The 27677-nt window shown below is 48.1% G+C and overlaps 1 protein-coding gene and 1 long non-coding RNA gene across 20 annotated transcripts in view; one reads left to right on the plus strand and one right to left on the minus strand.

Moving 5' to 3' along the window:
• Positions 1–379, plus strand: part of LOC119964351 — a 59947-nt gene extending 59568 nt beyond the window's left edge. The window contains exon 3 of the long non-coding RNA XR_005460290.1: positions 100–379. This is a non-coding gene — a long non-coding RNA (uncharacterized LOC119964351). The remainder of the gene's footprint in view (positions 1–99) is intronic.
• The window catches only part of adgrl2a (adhesion G protein-coupled receptor L2a), a 683083-nt gene that overhangs the window by 434505 nt on the left and 220901 nt on the right, over positions 1–27677 (minus strand). For all 19 annotated transcript variants that reach the window (XM_038793693.1, XM_038793686.1, XM_038793688.1 and 16 more), the window contains exon 2: positions 2807–2856. The gene's annotated coding sequence lies outside the window, so the exon portion shown is untranslated. The remainder of the gene's footprint in view (positions 1–2806; positions 2857–27677) is intronic.

Below are 27677 nucleotides of genomic sequence, written 5' to 3' on the forward strand. Positions count from 1 at the left end.
GCTTGTTATAATAGTGCATAGTTATATAGTTATCTGTTTTGTACTTTAATTCTTTATTGTTAGTTTAGTATTTTTCCAGTTTCCCATTTTATTTCACAGCGACTGTACATGAAGGCACAGTACCACAACAGATCAATGTGCAGATCTTCTCATGACCAGCATCCAAGGTGCCTCTATATCGTTGGGTTTTAGAAAAAGATGTATAAACAGAAGTGTCAGTGTCCATTTGCCATGTAAGATTCAACAAAGCCTGGTCAGTACTGCACCTTCAGCAGTTGTTCACCTCGACCTCTGCCTCATCTTTCATCTTTTACGCCTCAGCCTGCGCATACGCTTCTTCCGCCACTTAGCTCTCACGGCAACAGGGATCTGAAGACCCCAGAACCGAAAGCTTTTTCGTTTAGTGTTAAGTAAAAGGACTCACAGTTTATTATTTTATTACTCATTAAATAGTTCATCTTTCAACAATAGAAGACTATTGGTCATTTTATCATTCTGGTGGATTCAAGAGTAATATATATATTTTAGATAAGTCATTATTTAAAATATAACACTTTTCACTTCTGCAGAATTGAGTGGAACGGTATTCCCGGGCGGCACGGTGGCACAGTGGTTAGTATTGCTGCCTACGGCGCTGAGGACCTGGGTTCGAATCCCGGCCCTGGGTCACTGTCCGTGTGGAGTTTGCGCATTCTCCCCGTGTCTGCGTGGGTTTCGCCCCTTACAACCCAAAGATGTGCAGGGTAGGTGGATTGGCCATGCTAAATTGCCCCTTAATTGGAAAAAATAATTTGGTACTCTAAATTTATTTTTAAAAAAAGAAAAGGAATGGCTCGACACAACATCGAGGGCCGAAGGGCCTGTTCTGTGCTGTACTGTTCTATGTTCTATGGTATTCCCTCCATGTAAAGGTACTTAACATCCCAGCCCTGGCACAATTTGCAACACTCCGGTCCTTAGATCAGACGGTTGTGGCTCCAAGCCCCATATAGAGACTTGAACCAAAATCTGCAATGGCGCATCAGGAACAGCACTAAGGGTGTACTGCACCGTCAGCGGCATCTTCTTTCAGATCAAAGGCTAAAAAAAACAGGTTCCCACTTTCCCTCTCAGAGGGTCACGAAAGATCACGGGTGGGAATCTCTGTCCCGTCGCACCAGTTTTCCAGTGCGGCGCGCCCTCACCGCCAGCGAGATTCTCCGTCCCGCCAGCCGGCCAATGGGATTTCCCGTTGTGGGCAGCCCCGGGCGTGGGTGCGCTGCCGGCGCGACGGAGAATCCCGACAGCTGAGAATCCAGCCCCCACATATTTTGAAGAGGGGCTGTGGAGTTCTCTGGGTATGCTAGCCGATATTTTTACCCTCCACTATCATCATCACTCAACGGTGGATTACTTGGTCTTCATCACATTGCAGTGGAGAGCTTCCTGCGCATACATGGGCCACCACATTTCTTACACTGCAACAGTAACTACACTTCAAAATGTACTTCATTAGCAGAGAGGTGCTTTGGGATGTCCTGAAATCATTAGGTGCTGTATGAATGTGAGTCATTGCTGCTACAGAGGAAGCACTAACATTGGTGAGTAGATGATGCTTCGTCTCCTTCATTACACTGTGCAGCAGCGTGCTCTGGCCCATGCTGGTTATTGTAAACACGACAATACTTTGTCACCCTGAACACCATTAAAGGACTGCGAGCTCCTTGTTTGATGGCAGTCCCTCGGGGCTAATAAACAAAGCAACAGACCTGTTTACTGTACATCCCATCCTGGGCTGTCACGTTTAAAATACAAACCCCATCTAAACAATCACACCATTTGAATGGCGATGAACTAACTATTCCATACTGGGCACAGAGCATCTTTGTCATCTAAAGGGCTCTCACCCAGAAGCAATGTTATTGCCACCAACAAATCAAACTGATTGTAGGAGGGCTGTAATTGCCTCTAAAAGCTCCTTTTTGCTGCTGTTATAAGATCACATTCACAAATGTTCCATCTGCCTTCCACAGGGGAGTCGTACGTGCTTATGAACCCATTCACAACCCAAGGGAGCATTGCATTCTCATGTGTGATAAATACGTGGGTATTTTAATAAGAGGAGGGGGAGCTGAGAAGGTCCTGACCTTCAGAGCGCTGGAACATTGTTGAAAAATATAAATAGTGGCAAAGAATCAAGTTGCTGATCCTCTCCAATTAATGAATGAAATCTGTTGATCTGTTAACTTGTGTGTCTGTGTGTGTGTGTGTTTACGTGTGTCTATGCGGGAGTTCAAAAATAGAAATTGCAATACTGGAGTTGGCACGCAGTCCAACAGCAGGATGGTATAGCCACACATCGTCAAGCGTTTGGTGCCCTATCTAAAGATATTGTGTATCTAGCCAGGAGGTTTACAGACCTGCAAGAGGAAGAATGCCTTGGACAAAGTGCCCAGCAAGATGGGAAATTGCCAGTATCAGGATAATCTGGTGCTAATAATTAGTGGGCAGCACACAAGCTCCCTCTTGCAAAGGCAGAAAGAAGCTATTAATTGTTTTGCTAATTATGATGAATATTATCCTCACAAAATGAAGCGAAAACGTGCCTGAAAACTACACGCACCCCTCCCCACTTCCCAAGAGAGATCCACGATACACAAGAATAATTGCTTTATATTTTCAGCCAAGGCAAAAACCCCCTCCCCCCCCCTCTATCTTCCATCTGAGAGCATTCATAACCAGCGTGCTCATCCACAGCAAGGTGAATCGCTTTAATCGAAATTATTATGGATTCAGATCAGTTTTAAAATGCAGGGCTGCAACTTACCACCTTTAGAAATTGTGGGCCTCAGCATCCTGTTGGAATGTCGAACACTCCTGCAAAGCAGAGAAGACAAGTATGTATAAAAGATTAATCCAAGGGCGGTCACCTTCAATTTATGAAACCTTTCTGCGCCCACGTAAAAACTGCACAACGTTACATTTTGAACTAAGAGCTTTCTGTTCTCCAGCATTGTGATTTGTCTCGACAACACACTTCACAATCAGTACTGATAGAACAGTGCACCTTAACCTATTACACACAAACTGCATAGGGGGCCGGTTTAGCGCGGTTGGCTGGACAGCTGGTTTGTGATGCAGAGCAAGACAATAGCTCAGGTTCAATTCCCGTACCGGCTAAGGTATTCATGAATAAGGTATCCCGCCTTCTCAATCTTGCCCCATGCCTGAGGTGTGGTGATCCTCAGGTTAAATCACCACCAGTCAGCTCTCCCCCTCAAAGGGTCATCTGGAGCATGGTTATTTTATTATTACATATGAACAGAAGTAGCCGATTCAGCTCCTCGAGCCTGTCCCACCATTCGTCCAAGGCAGGAGCAGACTATTGAGTACCTTCAAACCACTCAATTAGACCACGGTTCATCATTTTAACCTGCTTTTTTTTTGCATATCCCTTCAATGCCTTTGCCAAACTGAGATCCAGCCGTCGCTGCCACTGCACAATTTTAACAAACGGCACTTGCGGGATTCCTTGCAGTGTGGATGAAGTGCACAGGCACAGACATGTTATTTTGCGCTAGGGTCTGAAGAGGGCAGTACTCTCTCAGCTCAGACACCAGCCTGCCCCGACTGAACGGCAAACAAGCAGCGGCGGACTGGAAAAACAGCAAGGACTCTAGTCAGCTCTTCCCAGCAATGGGGGAAACAAGAAGCAAAGCATTTCTGTGCAGGCTAAAGGTCGCGTCAAGTATAAAAAAGTACAGTGTGGAACTGCTCCAGAAGCAACATGGGGAAGAGGCAATCGAGTTAACGTTCGTTCCAAGACTTGATTTTTTTTGTGTCTCCAAGTCAACATTATTGTGGATGCCGTCTATCTGTCGTGGTAAAACCAAGTGTCACAAAACCCGCAAATGGGCTCGATTTAATTAACTCACTCCTTGCACATTTCATCACTTATTGCTATGGTAACATTCAGTTGCTCAGTAGCCAAGGCTTTTTAATCAGATAGCTGCCGTCATCTTCCCGTGTTGCAGGAATGTGGACGAATTTACAGCCAACGTTCGATACGACTGATAACTGCCAGTAATTTAGTGCCGACCCTTTTTGAACAAAACGCAGACAGACACACCACACGCACAGCCACATACACCACACGCACACACACATACACCACACACACACACACACACAGCCACATACACCACACGCACACACACACACACCACACACACACACACCACACACACAGCCACATACACCACACGCACACACATACACCACACGCACAGCCACATACACCACACGCACACACACACACCACACACACACACACAGCCACATACACCACACGCACACACACATACACCACACACACACACACATACACCACACACAGCCACATACACCACACGCACACACACATACACCACACACACACACCACACACACAGCCACATACACCACACGCACACATACACCACACACACAGCCACATACACCACACGCACACACACATACACCACACGCACACACAGACACACCACACGCACACACACAGACACACCACACGCACACACACAGGTACACCACACGCACACAGACACCACACACACATACACTACACGCACACACAGATACACCACACGCACACACACAGACACACCACACGCACACAGAGACACACCACACGCACACAGACACACCACATGCACACACACAGACATACCACATGCGCACACAGGCATACCACACGCACACAGATACACCACACGCACACACATACACCACACGCACACCACACGCACACACACATACACCACACGCACATACACAGACACACCACACGCACACACACAGATACACCACAAGCACACACACAGACACACCACACGCACACACACAGACACAACACACACAGATACACCACACACAGACACACCACACACACAGACACACCACACGCACACACACAGATACAGATACATCACACACAGACACACCACACACACAGACACACCACAAGCACACACACAGACACACCACACGCACACACACAGACACGACACACACAGATACACCACACACAGACACACCACACACACACACAGACACACCACACGCACACACAGACACACCACACGCACACACACAGATACACCACACGCGCACCCAATCAAGGAGTCTGGCGCTCTGCTGCCTGATGGATATCTGGGCGCGACCAGACTTTCGCAATCACAAAGGAATTGGGGACCGTGGATTGTCCCAGTCACGGCATCACGCCAAGGCTCCTTCGACGGCGCTTTCCAAGCCCATGACCACTACCACCTAGAGGGACAAGGGTGGCAGAACACCACCACCTGCAAGTTCCCCTCCAAGCCACTCACCGTCCTGACTTGGAAATGTATCGCCGTTCCTTCACTGTCGCTGGGTCAAAACCCTGAAACTCCCTTCCTAACAGCACTGTGGCAGACCTACACCATATGGACTGCGGCGGTTCAAGAAGATAGCTCACCACCACCTTCTCAAGGGCAATTAGGGACAGGCAATAAATGCTGGCCTGGCCAATGATGCTCTTTAACTCCTTTGCTTAGAGACAGATATTGGTTTCCAACCTTGATCCTGACATGGTGCAATAAAACCCTTCCATACAGCTGCTGGCAAGTCTACGGTGCATTAGGAGAGAGCAAAGTGTAGAGGGAGAGGTGGGACCCCCAGCACTGCTGATTTTTCTGATGCTCATTTTAATACCGACCCTTTGATTTGAATAACGACTCTGTCCTGCCCAGGTTACTGCCTCGAATTGTTGGCTTTTAGCAGAGGACCGGTGGCCCTAACGTCTGTTATCATGAAATGCTTCGAGGGGCTAGTCATGAGATGGATCACTGCCAGCCTCCCAAGAAGATCTCGATCCACTGCAGTTTGTCTATCACCGCAACCGGTCCACAGCAGACGCTATCTCCCTGGCTCTACAATCAACACTTGAAGACCCTGGCAACACGGACACCTATGTAAGGCTGCTGTTCATAGCTGACAGCTCCGCCTTCAACACCATTGTCCCAACAAGACTCATAACCAAATTCCACAATCTTGGACTTGACCCCTCCCCAGTGCAGCTGGATCCTCGACTTCCTCACCAACACTCCGCAATCTGTCAGGATAGGCAACAGCACCTCCTCCACAATAGTCCTTAACACCGGGGCCCCACAAGGATGTTTGCTCAGTCCTCTACTATACTCCCTATACACACACGACTGTGTGGCAAGATTCAACTCCAACTCAATCTATATGTTTTGCGGATGATATGGTGCTCTTGCAATCTCAAACAACGACGAATCAGATCACAGGAGGGAGATAAATCACTTGGTTGCATGGTGTACCGAAAACAACCTCTCCAAATGTTGGATAGACCAAGGAACTGATCATCAACTTCAGGAAGCGCAGCACGGCACACACTCCCGTCTGCATCAATGGGTCGGAAGTGGAGATGGTCGATAGCTTTAAGTTCCTGGGGGTCACCATCACCAACAGTCTGTCCTGGTCCACTCACGTTGATGCAACAGTCAAGAAAGCCCAACATCGCCTCTACTTCCGACAGAAGCTAAAGAAATTTGGCATGTCTGCACCGACTCTCACAAACTTCTACAGATGTGTCACAGAGAGCATCCTATCCGGCTGCATCTCAGCCTGGTATGGCAACTGCTCGGCCCAAGATTGCAAGAAACGTCAGAGTGTAGTGAACTCAGCCAAACGCATCACACAAGCTTGCCACCCCCACATTGATTCTGTATACACCTCCTGCTGCCTCAGGAAGGCAGACAGCATTATCAAAGACCCCTCCCACCCAGGCATTGCCTTCTTCCAGACCCTTCCAACAGGCAGAAAGTACAGAAGTTTGAAGACTCACACATCCCGACATAGGAACAGCTTCTTCCCCACAGCTACAAGACTCCTCAACGACTCCCCCTCAGACTGATCTGTCCCCTGTAAGAACACTATTCCCGACGGCCTATGCTGCTCTTGCTCATGTATTTGCTTTGTTAGGCCCCTTGTTCCGCACTGTAACCAATCACTGTTTTGTTGATGTCCCATTTGTCAAAGATCTCTGTTGATCATTCTTGTGTCTGCTATGTACGTACTGTGTACATTCCTCAGCCGCAGAAAAATACTTTTCACTGTACTTCGGTACATGTGACAATAAATCAAATCAAAAAAAAAATCAAAAATCAAATATAGGATCAGATCCCTTCAGTCTAGTAATGGGCAACCTCGGCAAGTGAGTGGGCCGCATGAGTGGTCCGTCTTCATCTCAGTGGGCAGCAAGATTGAAATCAGGCTTGTTCACTAACCACAACCCCATGAATAAGATTAAATATATTTAAAACACACTGAATATTTGAAATGAAAATGGCTTATTGTCACGAGTAGACTTCAATGAAGTTACTGTGAAAAGCCCCTAGTCGCCACATTCCGGAGCCTGTTCGGGGAGGCTGGTATGGGAATCGAACCGTGCCGCTGGCCTGTTTGGTCTGCTTTAAAAGCCAGCGATTTAGCCCAGTGAGCTAAACCAGCCCCATAAAATGAAAATCGCTTATTGTCACAAGTAGGCTTCAATGAAGTTACTGTGAAAAGCCCCTAGTCGCCACATTCCGCCGCCTGTTCGGGGAGGCTGGTACGGGAATTGAATGTGCTGCTGGCCTGCCTTGGTCTGCTTTAAAAGCCAGCAATTTAGCCCAGTGAGCTAAACTAACCCATAAAATGAAAATTGCTTATTGTCACAAGTAGGCTTCAATGAAGTTACTGTGAAAAGCCCCTAGTCGCCACATTCCGCCGCCTGTTCGGGGAGGCTGGTACGGGAATTGAACCGTGCTGCTGGCCTGGCTTGGTCTGCATGGTCCGCATGTGACCCCTGGGCCGCAGGATGCCCTCCACTGTTCCAGGCACAATGGGTGGTCCCGAGCTCTTTCCTATTCCCTCCAAAAATGTTTTGTGCACTTCATACTTGCTGAAATAACAGCAGCACGTTGGCGCAGTGTTTGGCACTGCTGCCTCACGGCGCCGAGGTCCCAGGTTCGATCCCGGCTCTGGGTCACTGTCTGTGTGGAGTTTGCACATTCTGCCCGTGTTTGCGTGGGTTTCACCCCTACAACCCAAAGATGTGCAGGGTAGATGGATTGGCCATGTTAAATTGTCCCTTAATTGAAAAAAAAAATGAATTGCGTAATCTAAATTAATTTTTAAAAAAATACTTGGTGAACCTGATGAAGGATCTGTGCTTCGAAAGCTAGTGATTCGAAACAAACCTGTTGGATTTTAACCTGGTGTTGTTAGACTTTCATAGAATTTACAGTGCAGAAGGAGGCCATTCGGCCCAAGGAGTCTGCACCGGCTCTTGGAAAGAGCACCCTACCCAAGCCCACACCCCCACTCTATCCCCATAACCCAGTAACCCCACCCAACACTAAAGACAATTTTGGAAACTAAGGGCAATTTAGCATGGCCAATCCACCTACCCTGCACATCTTTGGACTGTGGGAGGAAACCGGAGCACCCGGAGGAAACCCACGCAGACACGGGGAGAACGTGCAGACTCCACACAGACAGTGACCCAGCAGGGATTCGAACCTGAGACCCTGGCGCTGTGAAGCAATTGTGCTAACCACTATGCTACCGTGCTGCCCACATTATTTACTGAAATAATGAAGGGGGGATGTGGAGAGTGGTGGAGAAAGATCAGCATGAAGCTTTTTGATGGCCTAAGATCGCTTTTAAAAAACACAAGAGCCACAGAATTGTCGTGTCCAACATAACATTTTATTCTGGCTTCCAAGGTGGTGGACTTTGCAACATGCTCTGTGGGTCAGTGGGGCTGCTTTTGGCGAGCATTTTGTACAACGTGTCGGTGTGTGAGGGAGAGGATTCACACTAACGGCAAAGTTGAAAAAGGGAAGAGGCAACACTTCACAAAAGCAACATCGCCAAGGAGAGAGAGCTGGAGATGTAATCTGATACCCTGCTCTGGGAGAGCACTCGTCAGCCACAAGTCAGAGTCTTGCAGGAGGATGTAGGCTGCTGAGGCATTGGAACAGGAATTACAGAGGGGTGTGCCAGATCCTTGCAGGCAGATGGTGTGGTCCCTACATTTGAAAAATAAATCCCATTAAAACAAAGTTAGAGTAATCCCATTGAGAGGGCCAGGAAGGAGGGAGGACAAGAGAGATTACTTCACGTTAAAGGAATGTCCCAAGTAAATTGCAGACAATCGCTTTGTTGAAAAACAGAGTAAACGGTGGTAACAAAGGAAGATAAGGGATTCTAGTGAGTGCCCAGAGCTGGGGTTTCAGATTTAGATTGCACTGGCAAAGAACAGGCAAATGGCCTCTCTGCTCACCCTTTACTTGGCACTCTCCCCTTGACTTTCTTCACCAAATCTCCACACTGTCAGCTCATGAATTTATTGCTTCCATAGTTGTTTATTCCATAGGCACAGGAGCTTCAAAATCCAAGCCACCTCTCCTCACCTTCTGCCTGCTCTGAAGAGGTTGGTTAGACACAAAGTCCAAATTCTACTGATTCCTCGGTTACCAGGAAGCTGGTTTCGGGGGGCTTATAAACTGTAGGAAAACCAGAAAAGTTGCACTTTCATCTTGCGGCCAGGACGGAGGTAGCAATTTTGCCTTTAGAGTAAGTAGAATGCAGGATCCCTACAATGCAGAAGGAGGTCATTAGGCCCTTCGCATCTGCGCTAACCCTCAGGAGCACCCTATCGTGGCCCACTTCCCCGCCCTATCCCTGCAATCCACCTAACCTGCACATCTTTGGGCACCAAGGGGCAATTTATCATGGCCAATCCACCTAACCTGCACATCTTTGGGCACCAAGGGGCAATTTAGCATGACCAATCCACCTAACCTGCACATCTTTGGGCACTAAGGGGCAATTTATCATGGCCAATCCACCTAACCTGCACATCTTTGGGCACTAAGGGGCAATTTAGCATGGCCAATCCACCTAACCTGCACATTTTTGGGCACTAAGGGGCAATTTAACATGGCCAATCCACCTAACCTGCACATCTTTGGGCACCAAGGGGCAATTTATCATGGCCAATCCACCTAACCTGCACATCTTTGGACACTAAGGGGCAATTTAGCATGACCAATCCACCTAACCTGCACATCTTTGGACACCAAGGGGCAATTTAGCATGACCAATCCACCTAACCTGCACATCTTTGGGCACCAAGGGGCAATTTATCATGGCCAATCCACCTAATCTGCACATCTTTGGGCACCAAGGGGCAATTTATCATGGCCAATCCACCTAATCTGCACATCTTTGGGCACTAAGGGGCAATTTATCATGGCCAATCCACCTAATCTGCACATCTTTGGGCACTAAGGGGCAATTTAGCATGACCAATCCACCTAACCTGCACATCTTTGGGCACTAAGGGGCAATTTATCATGACCAATCCACCTAACCCGCACATCTTTGGACTGTGGGAGGAAACCGGAGCACCGGGAGAAAACGCACGCAGACACAGGGAGAAAGTGCAAACTCCACACAGACAGTGACACGAGGCCAGAATTGAACCAGGGTCCCTCGCACTGTGAGGCAGCAGTGCTAACCACGGTGACACCGTGCCGCCCCAACGTAATTGATTCTCGTTCAATTTCAGAGCCGATACCTCAGAAAGCAGTACCGAGAGAGGGCTGCAGTGTTGTGAGTTGTCGACTTCAGGGTGAGATACAGAACAGAGGCCCTGCATGCCCTCTCAGCTGGATGTATGAACGGTTCCCTGGCACCGGGGATTTCTACCCAGTGTCTTGGCCAATATCTATCCCTCGACCGACATTACCAAGAAACAGGCAACTGGTCGTTCCTACATTGCTCTTTGTGGGAGCTTGCTGTGCATACATAGGCTGCTAAGCTTCCTACATTACAGCAGTGGTGTCAGAGTGCGCATCACTGGGGTGAAAGTGTTTCAAGACTCCCTGATGTTGAGGAAGGTGCGACAGAAATGCACGCTTCCCTCTCTTTTGTCCCCCTTGAGGTGTGTTAAAGATTCCATGTCATTTATTCAGAGTGGGGCAGGGAATTCTCCTGCTCTCCTGGCCATTGTCTTGACCTCAAGCAATATCACCAAAAAAAAAAATCACCTTGTCATCTATCTCTCTTCTATTTGTGGGAACTTGTTGCATGTACATTGACTGCAAGGTCTGTCTACACAGCAACAGTAACTACACTGCGGAAATAACTCATTAGCTTCAAATTACTCAGGGTGCCTTGAGGATTGAAGAGCATGACATTAATTCTACCTCCGAGTGATATACATTGCAAAGTGCTCTCTCCAGGCACAGCCTAAGTACAGGAAGAATCTATATTTCCAATTATAAGATGCATTTTTATTCCTCCTTTCCCCACCGCCCCCCAACCCCCAACATATTCCAACAAATCTTCAGAAACATTACAGTGATTTGTTCAGAAATATCAGAAACATGGTATCGGCTCATCCCTCAAGCCGCAATCGAGTATATTACAACATGTACAGTTGCAAAATCTGCACATACTGGGAATGCCCAGCAGGATGAGCAGCATCAGGGGAGAGAGAAACAGAGTTCAAATTTCAGGTCGCTGACCTTTCGCACTTTTCGAAAACTGCTCCTGTGCGTTAATATCATGAGGTAGCATTGCTCCACCGGGATTGACCACTTTATCTATCGGATGAGGCGCGGGACTGACATTCGGCCTGGCCTCTCCACTGGGTGCCAAAGGTCCGACAGGACTGCTATATAGAAGACAAAGGGATCTCTCCCCAGTACCATGGCTTATGATTATCCCTCAAACAACGCAACCACATCGACAGGTTATTTAGTCCATATTGTTTGTGGAAGTTTGCTGTGCGCAAATTGGCTGCCACGTTACCTACATTATAATCTTTATTATTATCACTAGTAGGCTTACATTAACACTACAATGAAGTTACTGTGAAAAGTCCCTAGTCGCCAAACTCCGGCGCCTGCTCGGGTACACCACGGGAGAATTCAGAATGTCCAATACACCTATCAAGCACGTCTTTCGGGACTTGGGACTTTCGGGGCTGGTTTAGCTCACTGGGCTAAATCGCTGGCTTTTAAAGCAGACCAAGCAGGCCAGCAGCACGGTTCGATTCCCGTACCAGCCTCCCCGAACAGGCGCCGGAATGTGGCGACTAGGGGCTTTTCACAGTAACTTCATTGGAGCCTACTCGTGACAATAAGCGATTTTCATTTTCATTTTCATTTTCACTTGTGGGAGGAAACCGGAGCACCCGGAAGAAACCCACGCAGACACGGGGAGAATGTGCAGACTCCGCACAGACAGTGACCCAAGCCAGGGATCGAACTCGGATCCCTGGCGCTGTGAAGCAACAGTGGTAACCACTGTGCCACCGTGGGATTATTTCTCAAACAATATCACTACACCGACAGGTTATTTAGTCAGTATGGTTTTGCTGTTTGAGGAAGCTTGCAGTGTGCAAATTGGCTGTCGGATTCCCGACGTTATGACAGTGACCGCTCTTCAGAAGTTGCCGTTTGGACATTCCAAAGTTGTGAAAGATGCTAAAGTTCCCTTCTTTCGATCCAGACTTCAAGAGAGTCCTGGTTTTCAAATCATCCCCCGTTGAATCCACCGTCCCTCCACGTGCCAACATACAGGGTGCACAGGCCCAAGAGGACCTCCTGTCCCAACTTCTGAACAGTAACACAAGCTCCCCAGAAAGAGAACAGTGTGACATCTGCAGGAAAAAAAATCTCCGTCAAGGGAAAGAGACAAGTAACTCATTCTAAAGAGCTGCTGGCAAGTGAGCCAAGGGCAGAGCCTCGAATGCTGGGAGCCAGCGCACTGGTGGGCCATGGTGTAATTTACCCCCTATTACGGGGAAATCCAGATGGCTTTACACATCTTCCCAGCAACATTCTTTAAAGTCCAAGTAATGCCACTTCCCAAACCTGTGCTGTGAGGAGGGGAGTTGTGGGAGCAAGTTCAAGACAGAAAGTGATAGGTTCCTGGATGCTAATGACATCAAGGGATAGTGCGGGAAAGTGCTGTGGAGACATGAGCCGTCGCGATCTGTTTGAGTGGCCCAGCAGATTGGATGGGCTGAATGGCCTTTGTTCCCAATACAGAAAAAATTATCACGCCGTTAATTGGAGCACGCCTGAGAAAATCCAGAAACTTGTTAAAATTCCACTTGGAAAAAAAAAACGAAACACATGGAACACACATTTCAATCCCGACTAGGAATGGTGCCTGAATGCCAGCACCACTTAATTCCATTGTAGTAATGAATAGACGCAGCTATGGAAACAATCAGCCATTCAGAGTTATACATGCCAACTCTCACTCGAAGTGATTATACATAGTGCCGACACTCAAATTAATGAAGGTTGTTTTCTTTGTGACTCTACAGGCCGGTTACCCCCCCCCCCCCCCCCCCCCCCCCCCCAAGTTTTGCTCCCGCATACGGCCATCACCCTATATTGAAGATGACAGGGCTCCTCGCTAGCCCTCTCGGCAACACACACACACACACACACAAACCTCTCCACCACGCAGCAAATTAAGCCAAAGCAAAGACGTATGGCAATTGAATCATCCAATTTGCTTCCCAACAAGATTTCTGCACCCAACCTCAAGCAGGGGTAATTTGCAGAGTTCTTAACCTGCAATTATCTCCAATAATAATGTAAATAAACCAAAGTCGTTGTTTTAACTGCCTGCCTCAAAACATTGGCTGATTAAAAGGTTAAACGCAGCAACTGAGCCGATTATTTATGCTGATGTGCCTGTGCTCCAAGCTGTGAAAGTGGCTGCCTGTCCGCCACTCAACTTCTCCTTTCTTGGGGAAAAAACAATCACTGTGTGATGTTAAAGAAAGATTGCAAAAGAAAGAAGGGAACCAGCGATAAAGCCAAGGGTGCAATAGAGAGACAATGCCACCCTGCATTCACACAGTCGCTGGTGGTGTCCGTCAGCATAAATGTATTTTCTTTTGCCCACTTTTCTATTCCCAGCCCTGGACTCTTCCTTGATTTTTGAACACAGCAAGATGTCTTACAACACCAGGTTAAAGTCCAACAGGTTTGTTTGGAATCACTAGCTTCACCTGATGAAGGAGCTAAGCTCCAAAAGCTTGTGATTGCAAATAAACCTGTTGGACTTTAACCTGGTGTTGGAAGGCTTACTGTGCCCACCCCAGTCCAACGTCGGCATCTCAACGTCATGGCTGCCATTGATTTTTGGAGTGTAGACAGGATATTGAGTGATCCAAAAATGAGGAAGGGACATCCCACCGCAGTCAGATCCTGTCGTCACCTGATGTCCTCGTCATGTCAGCTGTGTGGCTAACCTGGGAACACTTGCCCTTGCCTCTAAGCCAGAAGGTCGTGGGTTCAGATCCCACTCCGAAGTTTTGAGCACAAAATCTGGGCTTTTAAAATTGCACTGCACCATTCGCGACGACTCAGACATCAAAGCAGTCCATCTCTAAATGCAGCAAGACCTGGACAATTTCCCGGCTTGGGCTGGCAAGTAATGTTCGCGCCACACAAGCGGCAGGCATCTCCAACAAGGGGTAATCTAACCATCACCCTTTGACATTCAATGGCATGACCATTGCTGAATCCCTCACTATCAGGCTGGTTTAGCACACTGGGCTAAATCGCTGGCTTTTAAAGCAGACCAAGGCAGGCCAGCAGCACGGTTCAATTCCCGTACCAGCCTCCCCGAACAGGCGCCGGAATGTGGCCACTAGGGGCTTTTCACAGGAACTTCATTGAAGCCTACTTGTGACAATAAGCGATTTTCATTTCATCAACATCCTGGGGGTTACCATTCACCAGAAACTTAACTGAATGAGCCATTTAAATAGTGTGGCCACAAGAATAGGTCAGGGGGAGGCCGCACGGTGCTGCAGTGGTTAGCACTGCTGTCTCATGGCGCCGAGGTCCCAGGTTCGATCCCGGCTCTGGGCCACGTGTGGAGTTTGCACATTCTCCCCGTGTCTGTGTCGCCCCCACAACCCAAAAGACGTGCAGGGTAGGTAGGTTGGACACACTAAATTGCCCCTTAATTGGAAAAATCCAACTGCATTACTCTGAAGAAGACGAAGGGACTTTTCTGTCTGTGGGAGCTTGCTATGTGCAAACTGGATGCGACATTTCCTAGTTTACCACTTTAAAAAAGACCTCATGGGCTTTAAAGCATTCCAAAGCCTTCTTTCCTCTGTGCATGCAGAGGAATGCACAGGAGAAATCATAGAATTTACAGTGCAGAAGGAAGCCATTCATCCCATCGAGTCTGCACCAGCCCTTGGAAAGAGCAGCATACCTAAGGTCATCCCTATCCCTGTGATCCAGTAACCCCACGTAACCTTTCTGGACACTAAGGGCAACTTAGCATGGCCAATCCACCTAACCTGCACATCTTTGGACTGTGGGAGGAAACCGGAGCACCCGGAGGAAACCCACGCAGACACGGGGAGAACGTGCAGGCTCCGCACAGACAGTGAGCCAAAGTGGGAATTGAACCTGGGACCCTGGAGCTGTGAAGCAACCGTGCTAACTAGTCTGCTACCGTGCCGCCCCACGGCCCAAACTCACTTGACGGCCATTATTTTTCCTCAAATGTTTACTGACACAGCAAGCGAGGAGAAAGGCAAAAAATAAAGTGATTTGCATAGCACAAGATTTTTTAAAATAATGAAATTTCATCTTAATATAATTCATGAGTTGAGTCACTGGCTGTGTGAATGCACCAAGGGGAAGAAATTTTTTTTTCCTCAGGAGTCAGTGACTGGAAGTGGAATGTGGAGACAAAGGATTTGGTATGATGAAGAGTCGCCCTCTGTTCCAACTATTTATAGATTTCTTTTTCTTTCCCACCGAGTTCAGTGGGAAGGACAAGAAACTTTTTCTTTCAACAAACTGAAACGAAAGGTGCAGAACATTGTAAAATGACCTTCAAAAGCACTACACAAATACATCAACATATTTTTTAAAAATATTTTGAAAAACAGCAGTGTTTAGTCAGAAAGCAGCAAATACAGTGGCTTTGGACAGATTAAACACGAGCAATTGTGAATGCAAAATGTCAGTAATCTTTCTACTCGTCAGCCAGTGTTGCCCGGGGAACCGTCCCTCCCCCAAAGAAATCTACAGGTGAAGAGATTGCCAGACATGGAAGGTATAGATCGTCTCACATTGATTCAGTGATTGGTTGAACAACAGAGATCATGGTAGCACAGTGGGTAGCACTGCTGCTTCACAGTGCCAGGGTCCCAGGTTTGATTTCCGCCTTGGGTCACTGTCTGTGCGGAGTCTGCACGTTCTCCCCGTGTCTGCGTGGATTTCCTCCCGGTGCCCCGGTTTCCTTCCACAGTCCAAAGATGTGCAGGTTAGGTGGATTGACCATGCTAAATTGCCCCTTAGTGTCCAAAAAGGTTAGGTGGTGTTAATGGGTTACGGGGATAGGGTGGAGGCGTGGGCTTAAGTAGGGCGCTCTTTCCAAGGGCAGGTGCGGACTTGGTGGGCCAAATGGCCTCCTTCTGCACTGTAAATTCGATGATTAATGTTCCGAGTTTGGGGATATAGGAGCAGGAGCATTCCAATCAGCCTCTCTAGTCTGCATCGCAATTCAATTTATTCATCTTCACTGGGGAGATACTGGCATAGTGGTAATGTCACTGGACAGGGGTCACGAGCTCAAATCGTTCCAATCGCAGTTGGTGAAATTTAAATTCAATCAATTAATTTGGAATCGGTGACAGTGACCATGAAACTATCATCAATCGTTATAAAATCACAGGGGAGGAAATCTGCTTTCCATCAGACCACAAGACACAGAAGCAGAATTAGGCTACTGGGCCCATCGAGTCTGCACCGCCATTCAATTATGGCTTATATTTCTCTCACCCCCATTCTCCTGCTTTCTCCCCATAACCCCTGATCCCTCTATTAATCAAGGACCTAGCTAGGCAGTGGGTTAGCCCTGCAGCCTCACGGACGCTGAGGTCCCAGGTTCGATCCCGGCTCTGGGTCACTGTCCGTGTGGAGTTTGCACATTCCCCCCGTGTCTGCGTGGGTTTCACCCCCACAACCCAAAGATGTGCAGGGTAGGTGGATTGGCCACGCTAAATTGCCCCTTAATTGAAAAAAATGAATTGGGTACACTAAATGTATCAAACAAATTTTTAAAAATAAATAAAAAGAACCTAGCTAGGAGGTGAGATAGAGGCGGGTCGATTGGCAGATGCCCTAGGCAGGGTTAATACCTCCTCATCATGTGCCACGCTTAGCCTGATACAATTTAAGGTAATCCACCGGGCACACATGACAGTGGATAGGATGAGCAAGTTTTTCGGAGTAGAGGATAGGTGTGCGAGGTGCGCGGGAAGCCCAGCAAATCATGTCCACGTGTTTTGGGCATTCCCACAGCTTAGAGGGTTTTGGCAAGGTTTCGCTAAGGCGATGTCCACGGTAAGACACTCAGTGATTTGGCCTCCACAGCCTTCTGCGGCAAAGAGTTCCACAGATTCACCACTCTCTGGCTGAAGAAATTCCTCTTCATCTCTGTTTTGAAGGATCCTCTCTTTAGTCTGACATCATGTCCTCTGGTTCTAATTTTTACTACAAGTGGAAACATCCTCTCCATGTCCACTCTATCCAGGCCCCGCAGTATCCTGTAAATTTCAATAAGGTTTCCATAGATACGGGGCCCAAAACTGCTCACAATACTCCAAATAGGGTCTGACCAGAGCCTTATCCAGCCTCAGAAGTACATCCCTGGTCTTGTATTCTAGCCCTCTTGACATGAATGCTGACATTGCATTTGCCTTCCTAACTGCCGACTGAGCTTGCACGTTAACCTTCAGAGAATCGTGAACAAGAACTCCCAAGTCCCTTTGTGCTTCTGATATCCTAAGCATTTCCCCATTTTGAAAATAGTCCATGCCTATTGGGGGCAGCATGGTAGCATTGTGGCTAGCACAATCGCTTCACAGCTCCAGGGTCCCAGGTTCGATTCCGGCTTTGGTCACTGTCTGTGCGGAGTCTGCACATCCTCCCCGTGTGTGCGTGGGTTTCCTCCGGGTGCTCCGCGGAGTTTCCTCCCACAGTCCAAAGATGTGCAGGTTAGGTGGATTGGCCATGATAAATTGCCCTTAGTGTCCAAAATTGCCCTTAGTGTTGGGTGGGGTTACTGGGTTATGGGGATAGGGTGGAGGTGTTAACCTTGGGTAGGGTGCTCTTTCCAGGAGCCGGTGCAGACTCGATGGGCCGAATGGCCTCCTTCTGCACTGTAAGTTCTATGAAATTATGAAATAAAGGTACTGTCCTTCCCTGGTTTGGCCCACATGCGACTCCACGGCCCACAGCAATGTGTTTGACTCTTAAACTGCCCTTTGAAATGGCCTAGCAAGCCATTCAGATCAAGGGCAATTAAGGATGGGCAATAAAAATGCTGGCCCTGCCAGTTGCTCACATCCCATGAAAAGATGCTCTTTACCCCGAGGTTCTTGTTCCTCTTCCAGTGCTTGCCCATCTTTATCCCTAGGGCCTTTTTTAGAAGGGTGACCAGCAGCATCATGGGCTTTGTTTGGGCGCATGGCACCCCGAGGGTGAAGAGGGTCTTCTTGGAGCGGGGTAGAGATGGGGGAGGGGGGGGGGGGGCCGGCGTTGCCCAATCTCTCGGGGTACTACTGGGCGGCCAACGTGTCGATGGTGCGCAAGTGGGTGATGGAGAGGGAGGGGGCAGCATGGAAGCGGATGGAGAGAGCGTCCTGTGGGGATACAAGCCTGGGGGCCTTGGTAACGGCGCCGTGGCCGCTCCCTCCCACGAGGTCTACCACGAGTCCGGTGGTGGCGGCTACCCTCAAGATTTGGGGGCAGTGGAGGCGACATAGGGGAGAAGTGGGGGGCTCGATGGAGGCTCCGTTAAGGGGGAACCATAGGTTCGTCCCGGGGAACATGGATGGGGGATTTCAGGGTTGGCACAGAGAGGGCATCAGACAGCTGAGGGACCTGTTTATCGACGGGAGGTTTGCGAGCCTGGGGGAGTTGGAGGAGAAATTTGGGCTCCCCCCGGGGAACATGTTCAGGTATCTGCAGGTAAAGGCATTTGCTAGACGGCGGGTGGAGGGATTCCCTGCGCTTCCCGCGAGTGGGGTGAGGGACAGGGTGCTTTCAGGGGTCTGGGTCGGAGAGGGGATGATATCCGATATCTACAAGGTTATGCAGGAGGTGGAGGAGGCGTCAGTAGAGGAGCTGAAAACTAAGTGGGAGGGGGAACTGGGGGAACAGATCGAAGACGGGACATGGGCTGATGCCCTGGAAAGGGTTAATTCTTCCTCCTCGTGTGCGCGGCTTAGCCTCATCCAATTCAAGGTGTTGCACCGGACCCACATGACTGGGACGAGGATGAGTAGGTTCTTTGGGGATGAAGACAGGTGTGTAAGGTGCTCGGGGAGTCCAGCGAACCATGCCCATATGTTCTGGGCATGCCTGACACTGCAGGAGTTCTGGAAGGGGGTGGCGAGGACGGTGTCAAGGGTGGTGGGATCCAGGGTCAAGCCAGGATGGGGACTCGCAATCTTTGGGGTTGGGGTGGAGCCGGGAGTGCAGGAGGCGAAAGAGGCCGGTGTGCTGGGCTTTGCGTCCCTAGTAGCCTGACGAAGGATTCTGCTACAATGGAAGAATGCGAGGCCCCCGAGCGTGGAGACCTGGATCAATGACATGGTGGGTTTTATTAGGCTAGAGAAGGTCAAATTCGCCCTGAGAGGATCGGTACAAGGGTTCTTCAGGCGGTGGCAACGTTTCCTCGACTTTCTGGCTCAACGATAGGGTACTGGGACAGTAGCAGCAGCAACCCGGGGGGTGGGGGGAGGGGGACGATGACTATGTTTGTATATTTTATTTAAATTTGGTTTATTTAATTTTAACTTATTGTTAAGTTCTCTTGTTGGGGTTGGGGGGTGGGGGGGATGGGATACATGCATTGATACGGTTTGGGGGGTGTTACGGTTGTTATGGGGTATTTTGTTGCACTTTATTGTTTGTTGTTATATTTTTATATTTTCTGTAAAAAATTCCAATAAAAATTATTTTAAAAAAAAAAAATGCTCTTTTGTTTGGTCAGATCTCTGCCAGCCATTTCCTTGGTCGGATTAAGGCTTTCACCCAGAAGATTCCGAGATGAAAACCAGCCAATGGCAAAGGAATATTCCGCCACCCCCCTCCCCCCCTCCCCCTCCCAACACACACACATGCACATCTCATTTAGAACAAACACGTTTCGACAGTTTTGCTACACCATACACCGAGGAAATCTTCTCCAATAAGTCTTGGCGTTTTTTTTTCAAAAGAAGCTTTTTCACTGCCTCATTTACTCCAGGGTCTGGTCCTGTGGGGCGTCAGTTATTAAAGCTTGCAAATGAATTTTCATTAGCAGCTCGACAAACATCAAAAGGCAAATTCCCAAAGGCTCGTCACTCCGGTTTGGTTTTGGCTGTGCCAGGTGTTGTCAGATCGATGTATCAGCAGCATCAAGGAGATACTAGTCTCTGTCGGGTCCCCCCCCCCTCAGTACAAACGTTTTGATTTGAAAGCCGTGTTCAAAATCATGAGGGGTCTGGACAGAGTGGGGAAAGTGGTCTTCTTCTGTGCTCTACCAATTCTGCGATTCCTGTTTAATGATACACTGGGCATGGTCCATCATCACACTCGAGCGGCAATAGTCCACTTGTGACCCAAGACATGGAGCTGTCATTTGAACCTAAACTGCCCAGCAGGAACAAGGCAATTCTGGTTAGCTTACTGGGCCTCACTGAGGTCAATGAAGTGCAAAATCAGGCACGGTGTGAATGAGCAATTCAAATGCACATACAGTGCAGAAGGAGGCCATTCGGCCCATCGAGTCTGCACCAACCCATTGAAGCCCTCACTTCCACCCTACCCCCCGTAACCCAATCACCCCTCTTCCTCACTCACCCTTCACATTTCTTCGCCTCCAGACTCCCGAGTTTGCTCCCCCTCCCCCGTCTCCCATTTAGAGTCGGTTCCAAGTCTAATGCCAGGGTAGCCTGCAGCGCACAGAGTTCACTGACAGCCACTCACTCCCTCGGAGGCTGAAAAGGCGTTTTAAATATTAAGTCATCAAATGCAAGCGGCAGTAAGAGTTTGATATCCTATTCATTTTCTTGCAAAACGGTCTCTCTGTCTTTCACAACAGCAGGAATGTGTCAGTACTTCACTGTTGATAAGCGACGAAAGGAATCACAAAAACACACATTTACATGACAAATCTACAAAGGCTGAAATACTGGTTAGCTACTAGTGGAGATATGATCATACGCAAGTACATTAGTTTGCAATTCTGGTTGGGACCACCTGCTTGGTTGGAAGAACATCAATTACGTCTGTGGCTAACCCAGGCGTTTCGGACATATCCCAACTCCCCAAAGCCTGTCCACTACCTGCAAGCAGCAGTCAGGAGTACGATGGAATACTCTCCTCTTGCCTGGATGAGTGCAGCTCCAACAACAATTAAGGAGCTCGATGCCATCCAGGACAAAGCAGCCCCCACTTGCTCCACTGCTAACGTACAGTGGCAGCCAGTGTCCACCATCTACAAAATGCACGGCAGCAACTCCTCAAGCCTCCTTCGACAGTCCCTTCCAAACCCATAGCTCTACAACCAACAAGGACAGGGGCAGTAGGCGCATAGAAACACCACCAATTGGAAGCACCCCTCCAAGCCACGCACCACCCTGACTTGGAAATAGATCGCTGTTCCTTCACTGGGTCAAAAGCTCTCAGTCCTTCCATCTGCACCAGTTTTTTGCTCCAGATGTGCCTTCTTCATCTAAACCTATCAGTATATCCTGTTATTGCAGTCTTCCTCATTTCCACACAACTTTCACACTTCCAGGAAATTTCAAACCCTTCACATCTAATTAAGTTCTTTACTTTTGAAAGGTAATCATTGTCGTAATGCAGGAAACAGGGCAGCTAATTTATGCACAGCAAGGTTCCACAAACAGCAACAAGATAATAATAATAATCTTCATAATTGTTACAAGTTGGCTTACATTAACACTGCAATGAAGTTCCTGTGAAAAGCCCCTAGTTGCCACACTCCGGCGCCTGTTCGGGTTCACTGAGGGAGAATTCAGAATGTCCAATTCACCTAACAGCACGTCTTTCGGGACTTGTGGGAGGAAACCGGAGCACCCGGAGGAAATCCACGCAGACACGGGGAGAACGTGCAGACTCCGCGCAGACAGCGACCCAAGCCGGGAATCGAACCCGGGACTCTGGCGCTGTGAGGCAACAGTGCTAAACACTGCGCCACCAGCTAGATGGCCAATTAAATGTTTTTGGTGATGTATAGTTAAGGGATGAGTATTGATCAGGGCCCTAGCTCCTGTTCCAATTAGTGCCATGAAATCATTTATGTGCAGGTTCACGAGAGGGCCATCAGGTTCTGCGTTTACCGCGTTAATCGATGACGGCTCTAATCAGTACTGCACCGGGGTACCGTACCCAAGTGATTATGAACCTTGGAAATGTTGGCAGGCTATTCAACAATGGCAGGGTGGGATATCACAGCTAATATTTTCTCATTGGATAACCACACACCACGCACTTCCAACAGATGTCACTGAATAACGCTCAACAAGACAGCAAGACCACAAAAGGCCATTCACTCCTTCTCAAGTTATCCTGAAAATATCTACCCCGCAACTGCTGTATCTGTTTCTTTAACGTTTCCCAAGTCCACGTCTTCACTTCCCACCTCATGGTCTGTCCCATTCCCCGTATCCGGCTCAGAACGTCGAGGGGAAAGTACCGCACCTCACATGTCGCTCCAGCTTAGAGCAGTTAACACAGGTCCAAGCAGAAATCTGCGGCACCACCCCACCTGTCACCCTCACCAAAACAAAACCCTTCAAGGCTCGGTGTCAATTAACAATGTTGAAACTGGGACTGTTAGAGGGCAGTAAGGGTTATGGGACTAAGGTGGGTAAACGGAGCTAAGATACAGGGCGGACATTTAAAAAAAATAATAATTGAGAGGACCCAGTTATTTATTCATTTATTTCCCGATTAACGGGCAATTTAGAGTAACCAATCCACATACCCTGCACATCTTTGGGTTGAGGGGGTGAAACCCACGCAGACACGGGGAGAATGTGCAAACTCCACAGAGACACTGACCCAGGGCTGGGACTCGAACCCAGGTCCTCAGCGCCGTAGGCAGCAATGCTCACCACTGTGCCACATGCAGCCCCCTATACAGGGCGGACATGATCTTATTCAATGACACAAAAGACCAGAGAGGTTAAATGACCTCCCTCTACCCCTATGTTCCCAACATGTTTGTAAAAGTATCCAGCAATAATGAGATTAAGGACATGTTGCAGCCTGTGTTATCTGAAGCAGCGGAACACAACATTGGATTGGATTTGTTTATTGTCACGTGTACCGAGCTGCTTGCAGAAAAATACTTTTCACTGTACCTCGGTACACGTGACAATAAACAAATCCAATCCAATGTTGTGTTGTGCTGCTTCAGATAACACAGGCTGCTACTTGATGCAGTCTTAACTAAAGGATGCTCCAGACTCTGAAATGAGTTCCACGTGTTTATTGACCTTGTAACACAGTTCTCAAATGAATTCGACTCTCTGCTAATCTAACTGTAGTAACTCAGTCTAACTGTACCAGCTTGCTCTAAGCCACGTGCTGGGGTGTGATGCTGCTGATCAACCCTGTCTAACTCTCTAGATGTCTGTCTGTGGAAAGAAGCGGGGTGTGAGTGCCTCATCCCTTTTATAGTGTTTATGTCATGACCCCTTGTGGTGATGCCACCTCTGAGTATCCTGACTGCCCATTGGTTGTGTCCTATTCTGAGTGTTCATTGGTTGCACGTTTGCATATCATGACAGGACAGAACTGTGGCACTTTGAAGGAAAGTGAGAGAGAGACAGCGTGTGAATAAGAGACACTCACATATACATAGGGAAAGCGGATGAAACAGCTAAAAATACCCAAAAAAGAGAGTGAATTTGTTTTTCTTTTGGCCATGTCTGATTACTGATCAATGCAACATTATCACTGAGGCAGCGAAGGACCTTCTCTGCTTTAGAGGCATTGATCACTGGATACAAGCCAGACAACAAGAGCATATGGTATTTCAATGAGCCATCATGTCCTTGATAAGTCTGCAGTGACAGAGTTAATAGACTGACCAACCAGCATCAGAGCTGATGCACTGTTTACCCTACGGGGTTCCTTCAATCAAGACTGGGCAGCAGCCAAGATGAAGATAGCAGGCTCATGCTCCGATCAGGGCAGTGATTTGTCGAGACTTTGCAGCAAGAAACAAGGCATTTGGCTCAACTGATGGGCAGACGATGTCTTGGTGTTTATGTCACTGGTCCAGTAACCCAGCGGCCTGGCGGGTCATGGGTTCAAATCTGACCACATCAGCTGGTGGGATTTCAATTCAATTAGTAAATTTGGAATTAAAGCCATCATTAATTATCATAAAGAAGCCATCTGTTTCACATGTGCCTCAGGAAAGGAAATCTGCTGCCCTCATGTAGGTCTGGCCTACATGTGACTCCAGACCGCACAGCAATGTGGCTGACTGTTAGCTGCCCTTCTAAAATGGCCCAGCTATGAAAAATGAAATGAAAGTCGCTTATTGTCACGAGTAGGCTTCAATGAAGTTACTGTGAAAAGCTAGCCAGTGAACTCAAGGACAATTAGGGGACAGACAACAAATGAAGCCCTTGCCAGCGACGCCAGCATCCAGTGAAAGAATACATTTTTGAAATGGTCAATACTAGTGTTTGTGCTCCACACCAGCCGCATGTTGGATGAGCTGCGAGGTGCTTTGGAGTGGGAGTACTTACTTCCTTTTCACTTGATGGCTGCCACATAAAGGAACTCAGGTATGCACAAGACTGGGAAAGAACCATCAAGGTCTCTCTTGTTCTCAAGTATATTTTGAGAGGTTGGAATTTAATTTTTCCAAAGAAAGCAACAACAATGAATGTTGAAATGCTGCATATGTTAATCGTCAATTTGTGTTGCCATTATCAAGGTCAAGATGCACTGGCTTTGTTAGAATTTGAAATTAATTTACCGAAATAGGCATTGTTCGACACTACCCTGTAGCCTTGTGGGTAAAAGCTGCCAGCGAAAGAAACGGGAGGCCATCTGGTTTGACCCATATTGAGCCAGCCTGAACTCCATTGGGGTGGCGCTATGACTGGCGTCAGCTCCCGTGAACGCAGGACAAGCAAAACTTAAAATTGACCAGCATTCCAGCTTTCGACGGCTGTCTGGTGACCTTGACTGGGCATCGCTCGTATGTGCAAAATTGGTTGGCTTTGATGCTCCGAGGGGTGCCCCTATTTACTGCCTAGTCTTACACTTGTACGGCCACCTTGAACAAAGCACAGTTGGGTTATAAGGCACTGGGGGGAGAATTATGGTCCATGGAGTAGGTATCATCTAAAGTGAAGACTTGAATTGATAACAAAATTCTTGGACCGAGGAAACAATCAAGTTTAAATTCCATGGATCTTGACCATGGACCTCCAGTCCCATAGCCTCTGAGTGACTATTACAAATTATCACTGACAAACCCATTGGTTAACTGTACCTCACGGAGGCTTTGAGCCTGAATAAAATATAGGCCTCTCGGCCTTCCTGGTAGGCAAATGGAGGCCGGAAGGGAGCTCAAAGCCTCCTCTCTTTCGTGGCTGGTTTTCAAGCCCTTCAGTGCAGACTGCGCTGTCAAGTGCATTATCATCAGCTGGCAATTGGGTGGGTGAACAGATCAGGATGTTTACATCAGGCACTCGTTTGAGAGATAAATTTTCGGAACCGCTGAAAGGGCCAAGGGTCAGACAGGACGTGGATGTCTGCCAGGCTTGTGCAAGAAAAATTAAATAAATAGGGAGGGAAAATGGAATGCCTGAGAGTGAAATCAAACAACACAATTTAAAGATGTCCTTCGGTGGTTAGTAATTCTATGTAACTTATCAGTTTATGAGTAAAGAGCAAGCTGGGGTGGAGTTGACAGCATCCTCCGCAAACAATCCGACATCACAAGAGGACACCTGTCATTCCGGAGGAGGGCCGCATTTTGAACAATCAGATCATTGTTTCACTCGCGTTGGTACGGTGTATGCACCAAGCTGTCTTGCCTAATGCCCTGCTCCTCCTGTGGCTCTGCGTAGACAAGAGAAAGGAAGCACACACTTGCTTGAGGGTCTGAATGACAAGCATCGGTCCCATGGTGAGAGCGAAAGCTGCTTTCCCTTTGTTTCCCCGACCAACCCCCCCCACCCCCAACCTCCTGCATGAACGCACATGCTCACCACACGGCTCAAGTGTCAACTGTGACTCAGGTGGTAGCACTCTTCCCTCGGAGACTGAAGGTGGGCGGTTCAAGTCCCACAGCCCTCCAGAGACTGGAACACAAAACTCTTGCGCTGCAGTAGGAGGGTCAGCCTACTCGGTGTTCGACACCGTGTACCTTCTGCTATCAGGTGCATAGCAGCAACTCACCACTGCACGTATGGATGTGATATTAAACCATAATTAGTTTTTTGCAAATGTTCCCCATTATGCATTATAGAGGCAGCTAGGGGAGTTCTCTCTGGAGCCCTGGCAAAGATTTATCCCTCAACAAATATCACTTGAAAGATTACCAGGACATTATCACATTGTTGTGTGTGGGAACTTGCTGTGTGCAAATTGGCTGCTGGGTTTCCGACATTACCACAGTGACTACACTACCAAAATATTTCATTGACTGTAAAGCCAATCTTAATCTTTCTTTACCAATAACTCTTGTCCAAATAATCATTCTTCAAGGTTGAGGCCCTCTGGACAGTATGTGTTGGCAGGTTATTGAACTTTGGGGGGCAGCTCAGTTAAGTTCAATATTCACACGCGGACTGCAATGGAATCTCAAACACCCCATTCAGGATTTGGAAGGATATACTGGCCTTGGGTGGAGCGCCGCGCAGGTTCACCAGAATGACACTGGGCTTGGAGAATTAAATTCTGCAGGCGGTTTGCCCAAACCCGGCTTGTATTCCTGCGCGATTAGAAGATTAATGGGCGAACGAATCAAGGTGTTTAAAATGTTAATAGGATTTGACAAGATTGCGAGAAACTATGTCCTCTGGTGAGGGAATCAAAAAGAACAGGAGCATAATCTTAAAACAAAGCTAGGCTGTTCAGGAGTGACATCAGGAAACAATTCTGCTCACACAAAGGATAGTTGACAATTGGAAACTGTGTGGACATTGGAACAAGTTAAATGGTGAACGCAGGAATCTTCTGCCCTTACTGGTGGTCAACTTGAGGCAAGAGGGGCATGTACTGGGTTGGGATGTGGCGCAGCGGAATCCCAATGCCTTCCCATGCTCATGGTCAACCTTCCCGTTGCCTATTGAGGCCCTTAATTGGGCCATTAATGACCACTTAAAGGCTTCATCCCACGTTGCTGGTGTTAACCCAGTTGCAGGCAGGCCTGTCACCATGCGATATGCACGACAGGGAATGCTTTGCAGTCACCTTGGTCAAAGGCACTCCGTGCCCGATTGAGGGGCATCGGGAAATGGAGAGATCACT

The sequence above is a fragment of the Scyliorhinus canicula genome, chromosome 4 (assembly GCF_902713615.1).
Source record: "Scyliorhinus canicula chromosome 4, sScyCan1.1, whole genome shotgun sequence".
Classification (NCBI taxonomy): Eukaryota; Metazoa; Chordata; class Chondrichthyes; order Carcharhiniformes; family Scyliorhinidae; genus Scyliorhinus; species Scyliorhinus canicula.